The sequence below is a fragment of the Papio anubis genome, chromosome 7 (genome assembly GCF_008728515.1).
Source record: "Papio anubis isolate 15944 chromosome 7, Panubis1.0, whole genome shotgun sequence".
Lineage (NCBI taxonomy): Eukaryota > Metazoa > Chordata > Mammalia > Primates > Cercopithecidae > Papio > Papio anubis.
Genome location: NC_044982.1, coordinates 63017594 through 63037655, shown reverse-complemented (window position 1 = coordinate 63037655; position 20062 = coordinate 63017594).

Sequence of the window (20062 nt, the reverse complement as noted above, 5' to 3'; positions counted from 1 at the left end):
GAAAATGACTGACAAGTTATTTTTCCTGTGTCCTCCAACCATGAATCTGTCATGTTTATTCTTGTTCAAAACAAGTGACAGCAGATGAGAATAAATTAAATGGCCTTTAAAAAAAAACACACATATGACAGACACCATATGGCTTTTTTCCCCCATAACTGTGTTGAATATATTTAGAAAAGACTAGCAAAAGAGGAAGTAAAGTGAAAATTGTTTCAGAAATAGTTTACGTTTTAAACAATTGTACAACTGTCATTTAACATTCGGTGACCCAATATAATCTAGAGCAATAAATTATAAACCCGATAAACGTTAATGATAAAGAGGCGTTGGTTAATAAATCTGCATTAAGGAAAATTTACATACATTAAAAAGTGGAGAGACAGAAAATATAAACCCTAGTACACCCATTGCCTAAATTAAAAAAGTTTTTCAACTCATAAACAATCATCTATCTTCCTATCCTCCCCCAAATCTAAATTATTTTGAGTCAAGCCCAATAATTCATACCTTTATATTTTAAAATGGTCCAGTATGTTTCTCCAAAATATATTATTTATGAAGTATGAGAATATCCTATTGTATATAAAATTAATAAAATACAATTAATGTAATTTAATATGTTATAAAATAGAAGAAGAGGAAATACATTGAATTTATCTTAACAAAGCTGATATTATCTTGATACTGGAGAGAGAAACATATTTAGAAAATGAACCCCAATATTTCTCATAAATATATGCACGGAAGTTCTTAAAAAATTATAGAATTTCTACTATCACCAAATGGTGTTTATTCTAGTGATGCAATGCTGGTTTAAGTTGAAAATCAATCAATGTAGTCCACTATATTATTAGACCACAGAAAAGCATATGATGATTTCAATTGATACAGAAAAATTCTTTGATAAAATTCAACATCTATTCAGAATAAACTCCTCAGGGAAAAAAAAAAGAAATAGAGTGGAACTTAATTTGATAAGAAAGCATCTATAAAAAAACTACCGCTAGCATTATATTTAATGGTGAAAAGACTGAATGCATTACTCAAAATTGGAAGTATGGCAAATATATCTGTTCTCACTGCTCTTGTTCAACTTAGTGCTGGTAGTTCTAGCCAGTAAAAATAAAATAATAAAATAAAATAAAAGACATACAGATGTGAAATATAAAAAATCTGTTCTTATTATCAGATGACATGTTTGTCTATGTAGAAAATCCTAAAGAATCTAACAAAAATTAATCTACAACTAATACGTTTGGAAACATTTCAAGATACAATATGAATATAAATAAATCAATTTCATTTCTATATATTAGCAATGAACACATGGACACTTAAAAACACTGTATAAATAACAGCAAAAATTAAGTACTTAGATACAAATCTAACCAATTAACTATTCACATATAGTCTCACCTATATACAGAATACTACAAATTGTTGAAAGAAATACAAGATCTGAATAAAATAGACATTCTATATTCATGGATTCAAAGATTCAATAGGGTTAAGACATCGATTCTTCCAAATATGTTCTATAATATTTGTGAAATCCTAACAAAAATAGGCAAAACACTATAGATATTGATAACTTAATCTTAAAATTTCCATGAAAAAGTGAAATACAGAATAGCCCACAAAATAGCGAACAAAAGAATAATGGAGGACTCACATTGCCCAATTTCAAGAGTTGCTGTGTAGCTACATAAGTCATGGTATTGGTGAATGAAAGACACCTAGATCAGTGAATAGAATAGAAAGTCCAGAAATAGACCAACATGAATATAGTCAATTGATCTTTGATGAAACAGAAAAGGCAATTCAATGGACAAAATGTATCTTTTCAACAAATGATGCTGGAACTGGATATTCACATAAAAAATAATAAATAAACTTAGACTTATAACTTTCATAAAATTAACTCAAAATCGATCATGGATCTAAATTCAAAAAAAGTAGGAGAAAGTCTGTGTGTCCTTGTGTTTGGTGATGAGCTTTAGGTAAAATCCCCAAACTATGACTCATGAAAGAAAAAACATTGATAAAATGAACGTTATCAACATTAAATACGTTTGCTCTGTCTTTATGAGACAAAAACTCTCATTCAAAAAAACACCTGTACACATATTCACACAGCTGTATTCATGATAGCAAAAATCAGAAACAACTCAAATGTCCTCCGAGTCAATGGTTAAACAAATTATGTACATGAATAACAACAAATGAACAAATTATAGACACAAGCAACCACCTAAGTAAATTTGCAGAGAATTATTCTGAATGAAATAAAGCAATCTAAAAGATCATAGGTTGTGTAACTGCATTTATATAACATTCTTGAAATGACACAGTTATAGAAATAAAGAACATATTAATGTATGCCAGGTGCTAGGGAATAAGTGGGAGAGGGAAAAAAGTGAGTGTGGCCACAAAAGGGCTACTAGAGGTATCTTGGTGGTGATGAAAATATTTTTTCTTAACAATGTTAATATGTTAGTGTGAACTTGCCCTCCAGTTTTGCAACACATTACCAGTGGAAAAACTGGGTAAACGGAGCACTGTATCTCTCTTAATAATTTCTTATAACTGCATGCAAGTTTATTATTATTTCAAAATAAAAAGCTTAAATAAATATGATAACACTTCATTCCTGAAATATCTAGTACTGCTCAAATTCACTCCATGTCCTCATAAACCTTTTAAAATTTATTTCTTCAAATTAGGATTGAAACAGTCTTATAAATCACAATTGGCTGATATGACTCTTGAATCTCTATCCCTCTGTCTTTACAATTTATTTACTGAATTATTATCAATCACTTGTTCTTCAATTTCACAATCTGGATTTTACCAATTGACTGTGTTTTACTGTAACATACACTGTTGTTCCTTAAATTTCTTGCAATTTACTAGCTATGTCTACTTTCTTATTATGACTCATGTTAAAAATATTTTTCACTGGGCGCGGTGGCTCACGCCTGTAATCCCAGCTCTTTGGGAAGCTGAGGCGGGCAGATCACGAGGTCAGGAGATCGAGACCATCCTGGCTAACATGGTGAAATCCTGTCTCCACTAAAAATACAAAAAATTAGCCAGGCGTGGTGGCGGGCACCTGTAGTCCCAGCTACTCGGGAGGCTGAGGCAGGAGAATAGCACGAACCTGGAAAGCAGAGCTTGCAGTGAGCGGAGATCGCATCACTGCACTCCTGCCTGGGCGACAGAGTGAGATTCTGTCTCAAAAAATAAATAAATAAATAAATAAATAAATACATACATACATACATACATAAAATAAAATAAATAATAATAATAATAGTAATATATTCATTCTGTGCCTCTGACAGGATACACAAAATGTCTGGGTAGTTTATGTTTTGAGACATTAGCAATCACTGATGAGCATTGCCTAGATTAATCACTCAATTGCTTGTGAAAAAAAAATGGCAAAGTTCTAACTCAATTATTCCTTTTTTATCTATTAACCAGGTACTTTTCTAACAGATATTTTCCCTTATTGACTAAATTCTTACATGAATGTATAGATAAATGCTTGATTATTTTTCGTTATTTGCTAGTTTTGAAAATATTGATTTGACTACTTAGCAACATATACAGATAAATATGAGTTGTTTCTTTCTTTCTTTAAAAAAATATATTATGGCCTTATGGATTTTGCATATTTAAAGTATTCAATCCATTATGCTTATTATTCTTATTAGTATTAAAAGTACCCCATCTTTGGACAGAAAACCATTTCAAAATGTTTCCCGAATCAATTTGTCAAGGCCGGAACAGTCTTTAATAGCACCCCTGCTTTTGGCAACTGAAAAATATTTCAGGTTTATCTTGGATATTTCCAGGCTCAGCCTTAAAATTCAACCAATTCCAAAATGAGATTTTATTTTTTTTAAATAGAAATGATATTTAAAAATATCAACATGTGAAATAGATGTGCCTTTTGTGACAATGCTGGCAAACAAGAAAGCTTACTTTGAAAGATTAAAATATATTTTTGCCAGTGTAACCTTGTAATAGATTCCAGCAGTAAGATTTCTGGGTCAAAGTCAATGTCTAAGTCTGTCTTCTGGATATTGGTCAATTCCTCTCCACAGGAGAAGTTACCATCTTGTATTATCATCAACAATATTTAAGAGTGTGTATTCTCACAGTGACTCATCAACTGAGTACTTTATCAGACTTTGAATATAGGTCCAGATTTAGGTGACAAATAAAATATCAATGTAGTTGTAATCTTATTTATATGAGTTCAAGCATATTTTTCTAGGTTTAAGGCTACTGGCAATTATTTATTGTAAATAATTTCTATTTCCTTCCCATGTTTCAACCAGACTATTTATTTTTTATTCTCTATTAATATAAAATGTATATAACAAGTATTATATGTTTCATTTCATTAATAAATATTGATTGTATTTCATATTTTGTCATTTTAACTTGACTTTGTATCATGTTTAAGCCTTCCTTTTATAAGTTATCAAATATATCAATTTTTTCCTGTTTGGAGAGTTATTTACAATTAGAAAAACTTTCTGCACTTGCAAGTGATAGAAAAAAAGTAACTATAGAAAAATATACTTTAATATAATATACAGTCAGGGCTTTCTCTTCAATAAACGGTGTTAGGAAAACTGGATATTCATATGCAGAAGAATAAAATTGGATACTTATGTCAAGTCATATACAAAATTCAACCAAAAATGTATCAAAGAGTTAAAAGTAACACCTGAAGCTATAAAAAAGCTAGAAGAATGCATAATAGAAAATCTTCTTGACTTTGTTCTGAGCAATAATTTATTGTTATGAATGGAACCCCAAAGATTAAACAGACAAATGGTATTGCACAGCAAAGGAAACAGAGTGAAGAGACAATTTAAGGATAGGAGGAAATAATTGCCAACCATACATATGAAAATGGGATAATATCCAAAATATATAAAGAACTTACCCTGATGGCAAAAAACAAAGAACCTCATTAAAAATGGGCAACGGACATGAAAAAACATAAACAGAAGACACACAGATGGCCAACAGATATATAAAAAGATCTGTGCTCCTATGATTATTGCAGGATTATCCTAAATGGCCAAGATATGGAAACGACAAATGTGTCTGTCAATAGAAAAATTGATACACACACGATGGACACACATATAAACACACATATGAATATTGTTCACCTTTAAAAAAGTAGAACATCCTGGCATTTGTGACAACATGGTTGAACCTGGATGACATTATGATAAGGGAAATAAACCAGACACAGGGGGACAAATAATCCTTGATGTCACTTATATGTGGAATCTACAAACCTTGAACTCATATATGCGTTGTAAATTGGTGGTCACCAGGAGTTGAGGGGCTGGAAGGGAGATGTTGGTCAAAGGTTACAAAGTTTCACAAAGCAACATGAATAAGCTCTGAGGATCTGTTTTACAGCATAGTGAATATATAGTTAACAATTACGTATATATAGTTAAAAATGGCTGAGAATACATCTTAAATGTTATCAACAGAAAAAAAATAAGTATGTGAGATAATGGATATGTAAATTATCTTGATTGCATTATTTCATACCGTACACATATATCAGAACATCACATTGTACACCTATAAATACGTACTTTTTTGATAAGTATACCTTAATAAAGCTGGGAAAAAATAAAAGAAAACATACAAAGTAATGAATTTGTTTTAGATAAGATGTTTTTGTTTACTATCGACAAATGGCTATGGAAATGTTCAGGGGGTCTGTCTCTTAACAATAATGTTTTAATACATTTATTTTCACATTAAAATATTTCATTGTGAAACCTGCCCTTTTCTCTGCCCATGCTTCCTGCTTCTCTTTTCTTTCTTTCTTTCAAACACTTTTATGCACTATTTAAAACTTTTATTCATATAGAGAATAATATATGTGTGTATACATTATTTTTCTGACATAGTGACTTCACTGTAGCTTTATTTGTTTCATCTATTCTCAAAACTGTTTGGTTATATGTCCCTTTAGACTCTTAAAATATATTGAGAACCCCAATGTGTTTATATTAGGGTTATATTTATAAGCATTTACTATTACTACATTAGAAATGAAAACCAGTATATTTCAAAGTTTAAAACATCAATATATTCATTTATTTTAAACAGCAATAGTAGATGCATTTTATATATATATACATGTGTATAAATTCAAATATGAATAAGTATATCACATATTTAATTGAAAAATAAATCTATTTTCAAAAACCAAAAGATAGGAAGACTCATAATACTTTACCTTCTTTCTTATTTTCTTTTTTTAGCCAATCTTTTAATATCTGGTTTAATAGAAAACCAACCACTATATTTCCATATAAGTGTATTAAATTTGTTGTAATACTTTTTGGTTGAGTATATAAAGAACATCTGGTTGCACAGTTACATAGTTAGAAAAGTACAGATTAGTAGCCTTTCCAGATAATTGCGGATATACTTTGATACTATAGCTAATTAGGGAAGTGGTCATTTATTAGTGGCTATTACAGAATCAGAAACTATATTGATTACATTTGTATTATCTATTCGTTTACAACCCATTGGTTTATCTTGCACTTTTAATGACCTTTAACATAAGTTCTATTGTTCAACATCATGCATTCATCATTTGGAAAATATTAGTTCACTGACTTATACATATAGAAGCAATAATATTATTGAATAATAAATATGTGTTTTATATTGAATAAAAATGCTGACATATATCATAATTGAATATAGAATAATCATATTTGTTGAAATCACTGATGATCTCATTTTAAAACAATATAAGAATTGGTAGACCTTCCAGCGAACAATGCTATATCTGTTTTCCAAAATTTTAATTTTCACTTGAAGTCTCCAATTTTATTATCGGCAACAAAGAGTACCAAGCTTTTACCTGTAAGTGGCACTGGTTAGACATTTTCTGGAATGTATCTGCCAAAATCAGATTCTGAATAAACATACATGAATAAGTAAACAAATTCAGCTAATGAAGCTCACAACTCAAATAATTGCACAAGCCTTTTTCCTCAACACAAAAAGAAGTACTCTACGTTTTCTTACCATTTCTTTTACAGATCATTAAAAACACCCTCATACTGATTTGTTATTCAGGAAGATTATAAATTGTTCTAAAAGAAAGAAGAAAATTAGAATTTCTGGAGTTTGTCATCCTTCCTCAGCATGAGTCTCCAGTGTTTACAAAGATGAAGTACAGCCTCACTACTATATTTTATTTTATAATATATATTAATTAATATATGCATTTAGTTTTTAGCATGCAGTTTGTTATATTTGTTCTAATTTCATTTGTGTGATACAATATTAAGTTATATAAACCAGTTAAGTTATGACAAGTAGACCTTCAGAATCTATTGGAAATGTATCTTCTACGTTTGATTATAACTGAGAGTGATGAGTAACTTCTACTGCATTTTAATGAACTAGATGAACCATTTCCTGTAACTCATCAGTTTTCACTATATACTGCTTTTCTTGTTAATTATGTGGATGAACTGTGTGGCCATGTTCCATAATATGAAATGTAAACATAAAGAAACAGTATGGCATTAATTTTAGTGTTTAGAATTCAATAAGTACAGATATTTTCTAGAGTACTTTTACTACACACACACACACACACACACACACACACACAGAGAGACACCTTTAAAGTTAAAACAGAATTAATTCACCAAAAGTCTGAATTTAAATTAGCGGTGGTTCCTGAGTGTGATTACCAGCTGTCTAGTCAATTAATCAGTGACAGTAAATTCACCATTAGTTTATAAAACCCAGTAATTAGAGAGTATATGAGCAGACCTCTTGACTCAGATATATTTTACAGATGAAGGAACATATAAACTTAGAAAAGAAGACTGGCCCAAGGTCGCAGAATATTTTATTTATTTTTGCCAACACAGTGAATTATAATAATGGTCCCAATCTTGTTTTGAATATTTCACTACAAATTTATTATAACATATTTAAATTATTTGTAAATATTTAGTTAATGAAGCAATTGCACAATTTCCCCATGAAACAAAAATAAAAGATATTTTTGTCATTTCAGCATACTAACTTTTTTGTTCTTTCATTATTTAATTGAGTTTTATATACTTCCATTTTCATTACTGAGTTTTAATGAGGCAAACTTTAAAATATGCTGGACTTATATTTTTAGAAAATATCTTTGATCATCGAAGATCAGTTTTCTCCCCTAGGTAGATTTAAAAAATAAACCTGGTCCTTTCATATGATGAAATCTCTTCAGATTTCTTATTTTAGAGTTATAAGTTGCAAATGATTTCCATAAATTACATAATGTTATTTTCACAGATGATAATAACATTTTGAATTGTTTGATTAAGATTAGAGATTATAGCCTTTTTCAGCATGACTTAATTTGGCAGAGCAATTTCCATTAAATTTGTTTGTTTCCAAACTTACTATCTCAACATTAATCAGACTCGTTTTCCTACATATTAGAAAATACTTACATAAAGTTCCAAATTAATGCTTCACATTACATATTTCTAGTAATCGACTGAACAATATTCATCTTGTAATAATGAGTATTAACATTTTTTAACATTTTTTATTCGCACATTATATGAATTTTCATAAACTTTGTCAAATATGAATATAATCAAGATAATTATTGGCAAATGTGAAGTGTGATGATAAAGAAAATGACTGTAAAATATAATTTTTAATCTATTAAAGACATAGATTATATATGATTATCTATGTGTGTGTGTCTACATGTGTATATACATATTTGATGTTTGCTAAAATATGGAATGATATTTGAATCAGTTACATTTTAATGTTTTTATAATTTCAAAATAAATTTGTCAGAATTTATTTGCTATAAGATTTATACTTAAGATGGTGAAAATTAAAGGACAAATGTTTTCATTTTTTATTTTGTGATTGATAGTATCAAAGTGAACACAGTCCAGAGTAGTTTCTTTACAAGTTTATGCCAAAATGACAGAATATTTCCAATTCAAGAATATTGTAGTTTTGGTATAACTATTCCAATTGTTTGCCATCACACATTTATTTTATTAATTTCCTAGTTTAGCAACTTGGATAACATGGACAATATTTATTCATATATTTGTATATAACATTTATATATGTTTAACATATCACATTGTATGTAAGTTTACATAAATATAATTTGTATTATATTATATAATAATGCATTACATTGTATTTATAAATATTACATATTTCATTTATATGAATTTTACATTTTAATTATAAAGATTGTTTAGTTAAAAGTATTATTAAATGGTGCTATTTGTGAAATAGTTTTAACCATTCAATTAAAATTATAAATTTTCCAGAATATTAAGTGTGTCCATATGTAGGATTTCAATAGTTGTAGAGACAAACAACATTAATAATTAAATTTTTCATGGAAAGAAATAAAAGACAAAAATATTGATGGAAACTTCTATGTTACAGGATAATACATTTGTTTACAATTCCTTTTGTGCTTTTCACACACTGAAAAGTACATATGTGAAAAGGTATTGATACTCTTGCTATAAAAATTTTTTCTGCAAACATATATTTTATGGTATTAGCAGACACCCAATAAATGTTGATCGAATATTTAGTTATTTAAAATTATCTTTTCTTCAGGTCCAGATGAGGTTATATGAAAAATATTTCTGACCATGATTTTTAGAAAATTCAATTTCATAAATTTGATTTCTTTCACACTAGTTTATTTTTCTTTTACTTAAGTTAGCATCTCTGTTGGATATTTTGAAAAAGATAGAATCTGAACATATACATTTTAAAAATTTGAGTTCAATACATACATTCTGATGACATAAGATAATATTTGAGAATATACTTTGCAGAGTCCAAAGAGATATCTAAAAGAAAAATATCATTATTATGTTTTATTATTTACAAAATTGTAGACATTTTCAACATTATTAGTACTTTTAAAAATTATCTTAAAAACCTACTTGGATATCAACAATAGCTTGAGTTTGATGACAATAAAAACAAATGACTAAGGAAACATAAGAAATATTGTATCATAAAAATTTTACTTAAAATAGAAACATTATGTTTTATAATTTCGCTGTAGAGTCCTAACCCCTCAGAAATGATGTTTTATATTGCTATATTGGGTCTAGCTGGACTGTTAGTCCATAAATCCTCATTTGTGAAAAGTGATTTTCTCAAGTGTGAAAAGTGGTGAAATGTACAATTTTTAGTGTGAACTTTATGACTTATGCAAATGCTTCAGTCATGTCTTGTAAAACTTTATCATCCTGTATGTTGCTATATCAAATAGTTTCATTTCCTCTCCAATATATAGAGGAACTCTAGAATATCATTTAACATAAAATGCTTATTTGATAAGCTTTATATGTTGCTATAAATATTTTCATAGGTGAATAAAATACATATCTTGTACGATATGTTACATATATAAATATGTGTGTGTGTGTGTGTGTGTATATATATATAAATTTATCCTCACTCTTTATTTCCTTCATTTAAGGAAAATACACAATTCCTGGAAGAACAATGATTTGAACCTTACACATCACCAAAAAATTATAAAATTTATGTTTATTTCTAGAAGACATTTAAAATATTCTATTGATAAGGTTTTCAGAGAGAATTAATTTAATTAGAATCTAGTTATAATATTTCACATATATAACTCTACTAATACCACAACACAAAAGAAATTAGTGATTAAAGTAGTTAAGTAAGCATTGATACTTTCATCTTCAAAATCACTAAATAAAATTTTTTTATCAATTAAAAGATGAAGACACACAATCCTATTTCAGGAGCAAAGCAACCAACAGTAACAGTGACTCTCATGCATTGAACACAGGATAAGTGATTTTGGCAGGCTCATCTTTCCTTCAGAAAGAACTTCACCACAAAAGGATTTAAAAGAGAATCAAAAGCTCATTTTTCCTTAGGAACATTGCTATTCTCCAGTCCACATCGCTACCTGGCTTACCATAACAAGAAGCCTAAAGGACAGATATCAATTATAGAGAAATGTCAACATTCTTTAAAAAATAGAATCAAATAATTATTACTGAAGATCAAAGAAATCCTTCAGTACATTTTTGTTTTGAATTTCTACATATATAGTAAGCTAAATTCTCTCTCTATATATATGTATACATGTATATACGTAATTGAAACTGTTTTCTTTCTGAAATCTTTTCATACAATGCTTTCTTTTGATCCAGTCACTTGGGCACTTGCTATATGGCATAAATTTAAGGAATATTTTATATTCTCATTATGAGGAAAGTAATTTTGCACATTATTGAATTGGAAATCACTCATCTAAAGAGAGATCATCTGTGCATTAGCCAGCATAAATTTATTTTATAGCCTTCGTTATACATGAGGGAGTGAAGTGATCATGGCTAGTATCATTAAACAGATGGCAGTGAATTTTTTCTCTCTTCTCTGTAACTCAGAAGGAGTGTCCTTTCTTATTCTACTTCAAAATTAAGTTTAACCTAAAGAATAATGAAGGGTCAATTTCATGGTTTTTTGTTTGTTTTTAATTAGACTGTGGAACTTTACTGATAACCATCATTTTGTTTGCCAATAATAAGTCAGATGATTTTAAAAAATACATCTAAAATCAATCATGTTGACAAGGCCTCAAAAAAACTCACAACTAAATGAATTATATATTAAACAATACCATACCTTTCCAATACATAAGCAATCTATGGCTGATTTCAACCCTAGAAGATCAACAGGAAGAGTGAATAGAACATAACTAGGTGTAAGGAAGAATCATTCCAACTTTTAACCACTTTACAAAGGTTGAAGGAATAACTTTGAATCCCTAAAAGCCACGGTTACACAGTGAGCCAGCAGCCACCTACCATCTTTTCCATTGACTCTTTCAGAATACCTTACATTACGTAGGCTGGGGACTGTGCAGGAGAGATAAAAGGTTTAATACTGAACCAGGATATCGCTGAAAAACTTTGAGGGCATAAATTTAAATAAAGAACAAATGAACGTAAAATAAAAAACTAAATCAATATATTCGGAGATGGAAATTAATAGTTTTAGTATTGGATATGAATTGGTAAAATCTCTGATTAATGGCATTTTAAAAAATATTACCAGAATTAGTTAAAATAAAACAAATATATTTACTTGGAGGGCTACAAAGTATGGATACTTAGTAGTAATGAGTATTAAAATTACAATTACCCTTTACATTACTTAATGTATTTTGTGTTCTCTAATATTGCACTTTTCACATGAATTAAATATTATTCAAAATGTTAATGTAATTCTAGGTCTTAGGTCACAGATTAGCATTTTGATAATTAATTAAGTTTATTAAATAGCTATAAAACTATTAAGACATTGTTCTCAAAATGTTTGACAATAAATATTTTCTGTGACATTTTCTGTATTTTCTATGACATTGTCCTTTTCTAAGTTTAGTGATTAATTGGAATAATTCATAGTTTATTGTTATTTTTACTTTTATCTTTAATTATGGCCCATACTTCATCTCTAATATTGCTTATTTCTTTTCATGTACCATCATTGTGGTTTTTCTAACCTATTAACTTCAAGGGTAATAGTTTAAACCTTGTTTCTTTGATTTTTATTTATTTTATAATTTTTACTTTTTCTCTACTTTCATTAAGTTCTCTATTACACTTTTTCAAAATTGACTTTAGCTCATTAATTTTAATTTCTTCTTATTTAATATGTACACTTATGGCTTAAATTTTCCTCTAAATACTTATTTTCTGTCTTCTACAAGTTTTTACATGGAATGATTTCAAAGCCCATTGGTTGAAAATATTTTCTAATTTCCATTAAAATTTCTTATGTAAATCAGCTGTTACTGAGAAATATTGTAATTTAAATTTATAAATTTGTATACATATAGATGTTTAAAGTTTTTTTTTTTTTAAATTGAGGTGTATATTTGTGTTTGCAGTCAGGGAATTCATACACTATTGATTGATCAATATCTGCTGAGACTTGTTTATTAGCTTGTAGTTGTAAATTTACCTAAGCATTGTACTGGGCTGAACAGATGGTAGATTGTATGTTTTCTCATATATATACACACACAATATACAATATATAGTATATTTTCTGATATATATCTATATATAGATATATATATCAGGAAATATATAAATATATGTATATATTTATGATATATATATTTATGTATACACACTCAGTCTAAATTCATTCATGTTGACCTTACTGTCCTTCTTAATTTTGGTTTCCAGTTATATTAATTTATAAAAGAGGCTTGTTAAATTATTGTAAAATTTGATTGCAAATGTAGAAATATAATGGAAATAAAAAAATTCCTGCAACTAAGAAAATTTATACAGTCCTTTAAAATGAGATCTTCCTTAAAAAGTAGAGTCAAAGATCATTTCTACATTTAAAAAATTTAGTTTCTTTTAATAAAAAAGACCAGGATATATAATCACTGGGATACATTGTGGGCTAGAAGAAACTTAATTATATGTAATCAGAGAATACTTTTCTTAATTTGAAAGATATGAAATTGTCATGAAAAGAATACTCACCAGAATAAATAAATAAATATTAATTTAAAGTTAATGCTTAAGGGGTAGAATGTATACAAAGACATAATTCTTAAGGTATTATTGCACAACTATAAGTAAATGAATAAATGAATTATATTTTTATATAATTCAGATCAAAGTCCAATGTCTATCCATGATAAAAAATTCCCAGTATTCTAGAAATAGAAGTGAACTTCCTCAACTTAACAAAGCATTTCTACAAAATTCCACAGCTAACATCATACTCAATGGTGAGAAACTTGCAGCTTTCCCAGGAAGATGAGATAAACGGAGGGATGTTCCCTCTCACCACTGCCTTTCAATTTCATGCTAGAATTCCTAGCTAGCACAGCAAGACAAGACTGGAAGTAAAAGGTATACAAACTGGAAAGAAAAACATTAAAAGTGTCTTTATTCACAGATGATATAATCATCTTTGAAGAAAATCCTCAAGAATCAACACAAAAAAATACATGAAACTAATCAGTAAACACACCAGGTTTTCTGAATAAAAGGTAAATATACAAGAGTCTATTTCTTTCATATATGCTAGCAATAAACAAGTGAATTGATATTGATTTTTTGGATTAAACTCTCAAAAGCACAGGCAAAGCAAACAAAAATAGAAAAACGGTATTATATGAAATTAAAATGTTTCTGAACAGCAAGAAGCAATCAACAGACTGTAGAGACAACCTACAGAATGGGAGAAAGTATTCACAAGCTATGCAACTGACAAAGGGTTACTATCCAAACTACATAAAGAACCCAAACAACTCAATATCAAAAAATAACAACACTCTGATGAAATGGGCAAAATATCTGAACAGACATTTCTCAAAAATAACATACAAATGGCTACAAGTATATGATAAAATATCAACATCAATAATCAAATACATGAAAATTATTACCACAATGAGACATCACCTCATCCCAGTTAGAATAGCTATTATCAAAAAGATTTTAAAAAATCAAATGTACATGAGGATGTGGAAAAAGGCAAACTCTCATATGCTGTTGTTGAGAATGTAAATTAGTAGAGCCACTATGGTCAACAGTATGGAGACTCTTCATAAAACTAAAAATAGAACTATCATGTGATCCAACAATCCCACTACACACACATATATAGTAAATATACATAGTAATGAATATATCAAAGAGATATTAGCACTCCCATATTTTTTGCAGCACTATGCACAATTGCCAAGATATGAAATCAATCTATGTGTCCATTAACGGATGAATAGATTTTAAAATGTGGCATATATACACAATGGAATACCATTCTGCCATAAAAAAGAATGAAATTCTGCCATTTGTGACAACATGGATGAACATAGAGAACATTATGTTAAATGGAATAAGTCAAGCAATGAAGGACAAATGTCACGTGTTCTCACTCAGAGGTGAAATCTAAAAAAGTTTATCTCATAGATTTCACCTCTGAGTGAAATCCATGTTGTCACAAATGGCAGATCTTTAACTCAAAATGGATGATAGACCTAAATGTGAAACACAAAACTAAAAAAATCCTAGATGATAACACAGTATAAAATATAGTTGACCTTGTGTTTGGCAATTATTTTTTAGGTATGACACCAAAGGCTTCATTCATGACAGAAAAATTGATAAGTTGAATTTTAGCAAAAGTAAAAATTTCCACTTTGCAAAAGACATATGAAGAGAATAAAGATAAGCCAAAAACTGGGAAAGAATATTTATAAAATACATATCTGTTAAAGAACTATTCTTCAAAATATATGAAGGACTCTTAAACCTCAACAATAAGAAAACAAACAAACAATTAAAAAATGAGCAAAAGACCTCAATAGCCCCCTCACCAAAAAAGATTTACAGATGACAAACATATGGAAAGAAAACTGGAAAACAGGAAAATGCACTCTGAAATTAATTACTACCACATACCTCTGGTAATGTCCAAAATCTAGAACAGTAACAATAAGTGCAGGTGAGGATGTTGAACAATAGGAAGTCTCATTCATTGTTGGAGGAAATGCAAAACGGTACAACCACCTTGGAAGACAATTTGGCATTTTCTTACAAAACTAACTATTCTCTTCATATTCAATCAAGCAATTATGCCACTTAGTATTTACTCAAAGGAGGTGAAAGCTTCCTGCATACAAATCTTTAGCAGCTTTATTCATAATTTCCAAATCTTAGATGCAACCAATATCCTTCAGTAGGTAAATGGACAAACAAACTTCAGTACATCTGGTGATGGATTGTTATTCAACACTAAAAATATATGAGTTTTCAAGGCATAGAGGAAACCTAAATGCATATTATAAAATGAAAGAATCCAATCTGAAAAGCTATGTGTTGTATGATTGTAACTGTATGACATTCTGAAAAAGTCAGAATTACAGCAACGTTGAAAACGAATTGTAGTTTTCAGAGATTGTTAGGTGTGAAGAATGAATAGACAAGCACAAAAGATTATTGAAGCAGTAAAATTACCCTGTATAATACTATAATGGTGCATATATGTCACTGTACTTTGTCCACACTCATAGAATATACAACAAAATAAGTGAACCTTAATGTAAACCATGGACTTTGAGTAATAATAATGTGTTAATGTAAGTTCGTCAATTGTAAAAATGTACCATTCTGGTGGGGGATAATGGGGAAGACTATGCATATATGGAGGCACTTGGTTTATAGGAAATTTCTGTACCATCCTCTGAATTTTGCTGGGAAATCAACTATTCTAAAACATAAACTCTACTTTAAAAAAAAAAAAAAAGCATGAAATTGTGCTGATGAATGCATAAACTGAAAATCAAAATCTACCAAAACCTCATATACAGAAGCCTTTAATACAAAGAAAATCAACAACAGGGTAAAGATCTGAACTATACTTGATGGCTTCTCCTATAGCAACTAACAGGATGACTGAAAATACATATGTGCCACTAAATTAGGAAAACACTGTTTTGTCATAGCATGGTAGCAGATATTCAATTGAGGCCATTTTAAAACTGTTCAACCAATCAATAACAACTTGGTGCAATGAATTTGCCTTCATGAAACAAGAAATCAGTTTTAGCCTCTACTTTCTCTACCTTCTTAAAATTAGATAAGAAGATAAGGATGTATTATTTCAATAAACAGCCTTACAGTAAGGCTTTATAATACCACCCAAATTACCACAGTTTTATATATGATGGATAACTTTATTGTTCCTGAAAATCCACAAGTCTTTTAATTTTTTGCTGCTATGGAAAAGCATTAGCTCTAAAAAAAAAAAGCCATTATGAGATTATTTTTGCAACTCTGCTCAAAAATACCATATCTAAGTAGAATGTCTTCTCTTCACTAACAATAATAATTCTCGTTTAGTGTTTTTATTATATTAACAATTATACATTAGCAGTCTCATCATCTGTTGAGATTCTATTCCATTTAATATTTTAGCATCTTTTAAGACTTAATTCGTATATGTCAAAGAATGTTAAGATTACCTCTAAGTATCTGAAATAAAAAGACAACCCAAAGCTATTACTGATTATCATAAAAGACAACAATATTCATCAAGTACAGTCTCTCTGAGTAGAACAGAATACTAATATTATGTAGAACCTTGATACAGAGTTATTGGCAGGTGTTCAAAATTTTAAGTGTTTTGACATCACATACAGAAATTCAGATACTCAGAAGAAACTGTTGTTGATTGTGTGGCAATGAGAAACATATATGTTGGAGTTCATTTCATAAATTTGTCGATAATTTGAAAACCTTGAATAAATTGATTGATTAAATAATTGAATATAAATTAAACAAAATAACACAAAAGAGATTTTTAAATATTCAAATGGCACTAAGCCCAAATTATTTTACAGGTGAATTCTGCCATATATTTAAGAAACTTTAACTCAATGCTATACTAGTAGCAACAGCTACATGGGTATGGAGAATAGAACACAATGTTTCTTATATATTCTATTTCAAAAATAAGTAAATCTTGATATGAAACTAGTAAATATAGTCCTAAAAAGAAATAATAGACCAGGGTAATCTACAAATGTTAATAATACAAACCTCAAATAGAAATAACAAAACATAAATCAGATCTTTAAAATAGCATTATATCAGGTCAACATGGTTTCTTGTTTGGAATAAAATGCTAATTAGGAGATATTCCTATATTAGAAAATCTAGCAATATAGCTTGCATATTAAGAGACTAAAAGAACAAAAATAAATTAATTTTTTCATAGATACGGAAGTTGTATTGGTTGAAGTTAAATACCTAGTTTGTTTGTACATATAATTCCTAATAAAATTAGAATACAATATTTCCTTGCATTTTAATATGCATATAAATGTATAATATGCATTATACATTTGTCCAAACTCATAGCATGTACAACATAGCAGGTAAATATTATATATTATATGTTAATATATAACATATATAATAAAATAGTAAGTACCCCCTTCACACCTGATTTTTAACATTAATTGGATTTAGCTAACAACATAGACAAGAGAAAATTATAATTGGTTTTGGTAGACAGAACAATGGCCCCACAAAAATGTTTATAGTCTAATCTCTGAAACAAATGAATATGCTATAGCACGTACACAGCAAGGAGATGTAAGGCTGAAAACACAAATAAGTTTGATATTTTACTGACCTTAAAATAATGATATTATTCTAGATTATCTTGACGGGTTCATTGCAATCGGAAGACTTTTTTGTTTTGTTTTGCTTTTTAATGTGAAAGAAGGAGGCAGAATAACTAATGTCAGAGTGATGCAAACAATGAGCCAAAGAATTGGGCAGTCTCTGGAAGCTGGAGAAGACAAGAAGATGGATTATTTCCTAGAGTTCCCGCAAATGGAACACACAGCTGGCAACACCTTAGTTTGGCCCAATAAGAACATTTTGAATGTCTGACCTTCAGAAATGTAAGATAGTAAGTTTTGTTTTGCTTATTTAAGCCACAAAATTTGTGGAAATTTATTACTGCATTTACTAATAAAAACTAGTAAAGTGCATAAAATCCTAAAGCAGTTGAAAGGTTTTATTATCTACAGATAGTATACACAGAAGGAAATGTATAATTGGAAAACCTGAGGGTATTGGAAATTTTTCAAGAAGTTAAAACATTTACAAAAGAAGCTAGAGAGAATTAATATGTGAAAATCATTTTTTTGCTTAGAAAATATATAGAAATAAAATTATACTTAAAAATAATAAAATACAAAGAAATAATTTTAAAATTAGCTTGAAATATTTATGTAAAATTTTTAAAGATTGACTTACATTCTTGGTTTTTGTTCTTAAGAAGGAGTCTCCTTCTGTCTCCCCGGCTGTAGTGGGGCAGTAGTCTGATCTCGCCTGCCTCCCTGGTTCCAGCGATTCTCTTGCCTCAGCCTCCTGAGTAGCTGGGACTGCAGGCACACCACCATGCCCAGCTAATTTTTGTATTTTTAGCAGAACAGGCTTTGAAACTCCTGATCTCAAGCGGATCTGCCCCTCCTGAGCCTCCTAAAGTGCTAACTTGCATTCTTAACCATGCATTGATGAGATTAAAAACACAAATACTCAGATAAAAATTTAATTCACAAATATTAATTAGTACACTATATTAATTTGTATATGCTCCCTAATTAAAAATATGCAAAACTGAGGCTGGGCACAGTGGCTCGTGCCTGAAATCCTGGCACTTTGGGAGGCCCAGAGGCCGAGGGGGTGGATTGCTCGAGCCCAGGAATTCCGGACCAGTCTGGGCAACAAGGCGAAACCCTGTCTCTACAAAAAATTAGTGGGGGCATGATGGTGTGTGCCTGTGGTCCCAGCTACTTGGTAGATTAAGGCAGGAGGATTGCTTGAGACAAGGATATCGAGGCTGCAGTGAGCCATGTTCAGATCACTGCACTCCAGCCTAGGTGACAGAGTGAGACTCTGTCTCAAATAATAATAATAATAATAATAGTAATAATAAATAAGCAAAGCTAATGTAAACAATCAAAGTATATAAACAAAGTTTAACAAGTGATTCTGAAAAGAATGAGATGATGGTAGTTTTTCAGATGTTAGAAATAAGCCATATTTGATATTGCCGTAATATGGCTCTGTAAACGCAGTAGAGGAAAGAAACTAATATAGAAACTCAGGAAGACAATCAGGTATGGCGAATAATACACAATAAATCTTTGCAATTGCAAATGATTTGACATAATTGTCAAAAACGTAAGAATTTACTTTTCATAATCTTTTCTCAAAATTAACCTTGTTAAAGTCCCAATTCAACATGCGTAATAAAGGGATAGTGTGAGTTTCATAATTTATGACAATGTATCTTATAAACTATAGTAATTTTTAAATGGCTTGAGCAGTGCTAATGGTGAAAAATGTTAGCTGAAAAAATATTT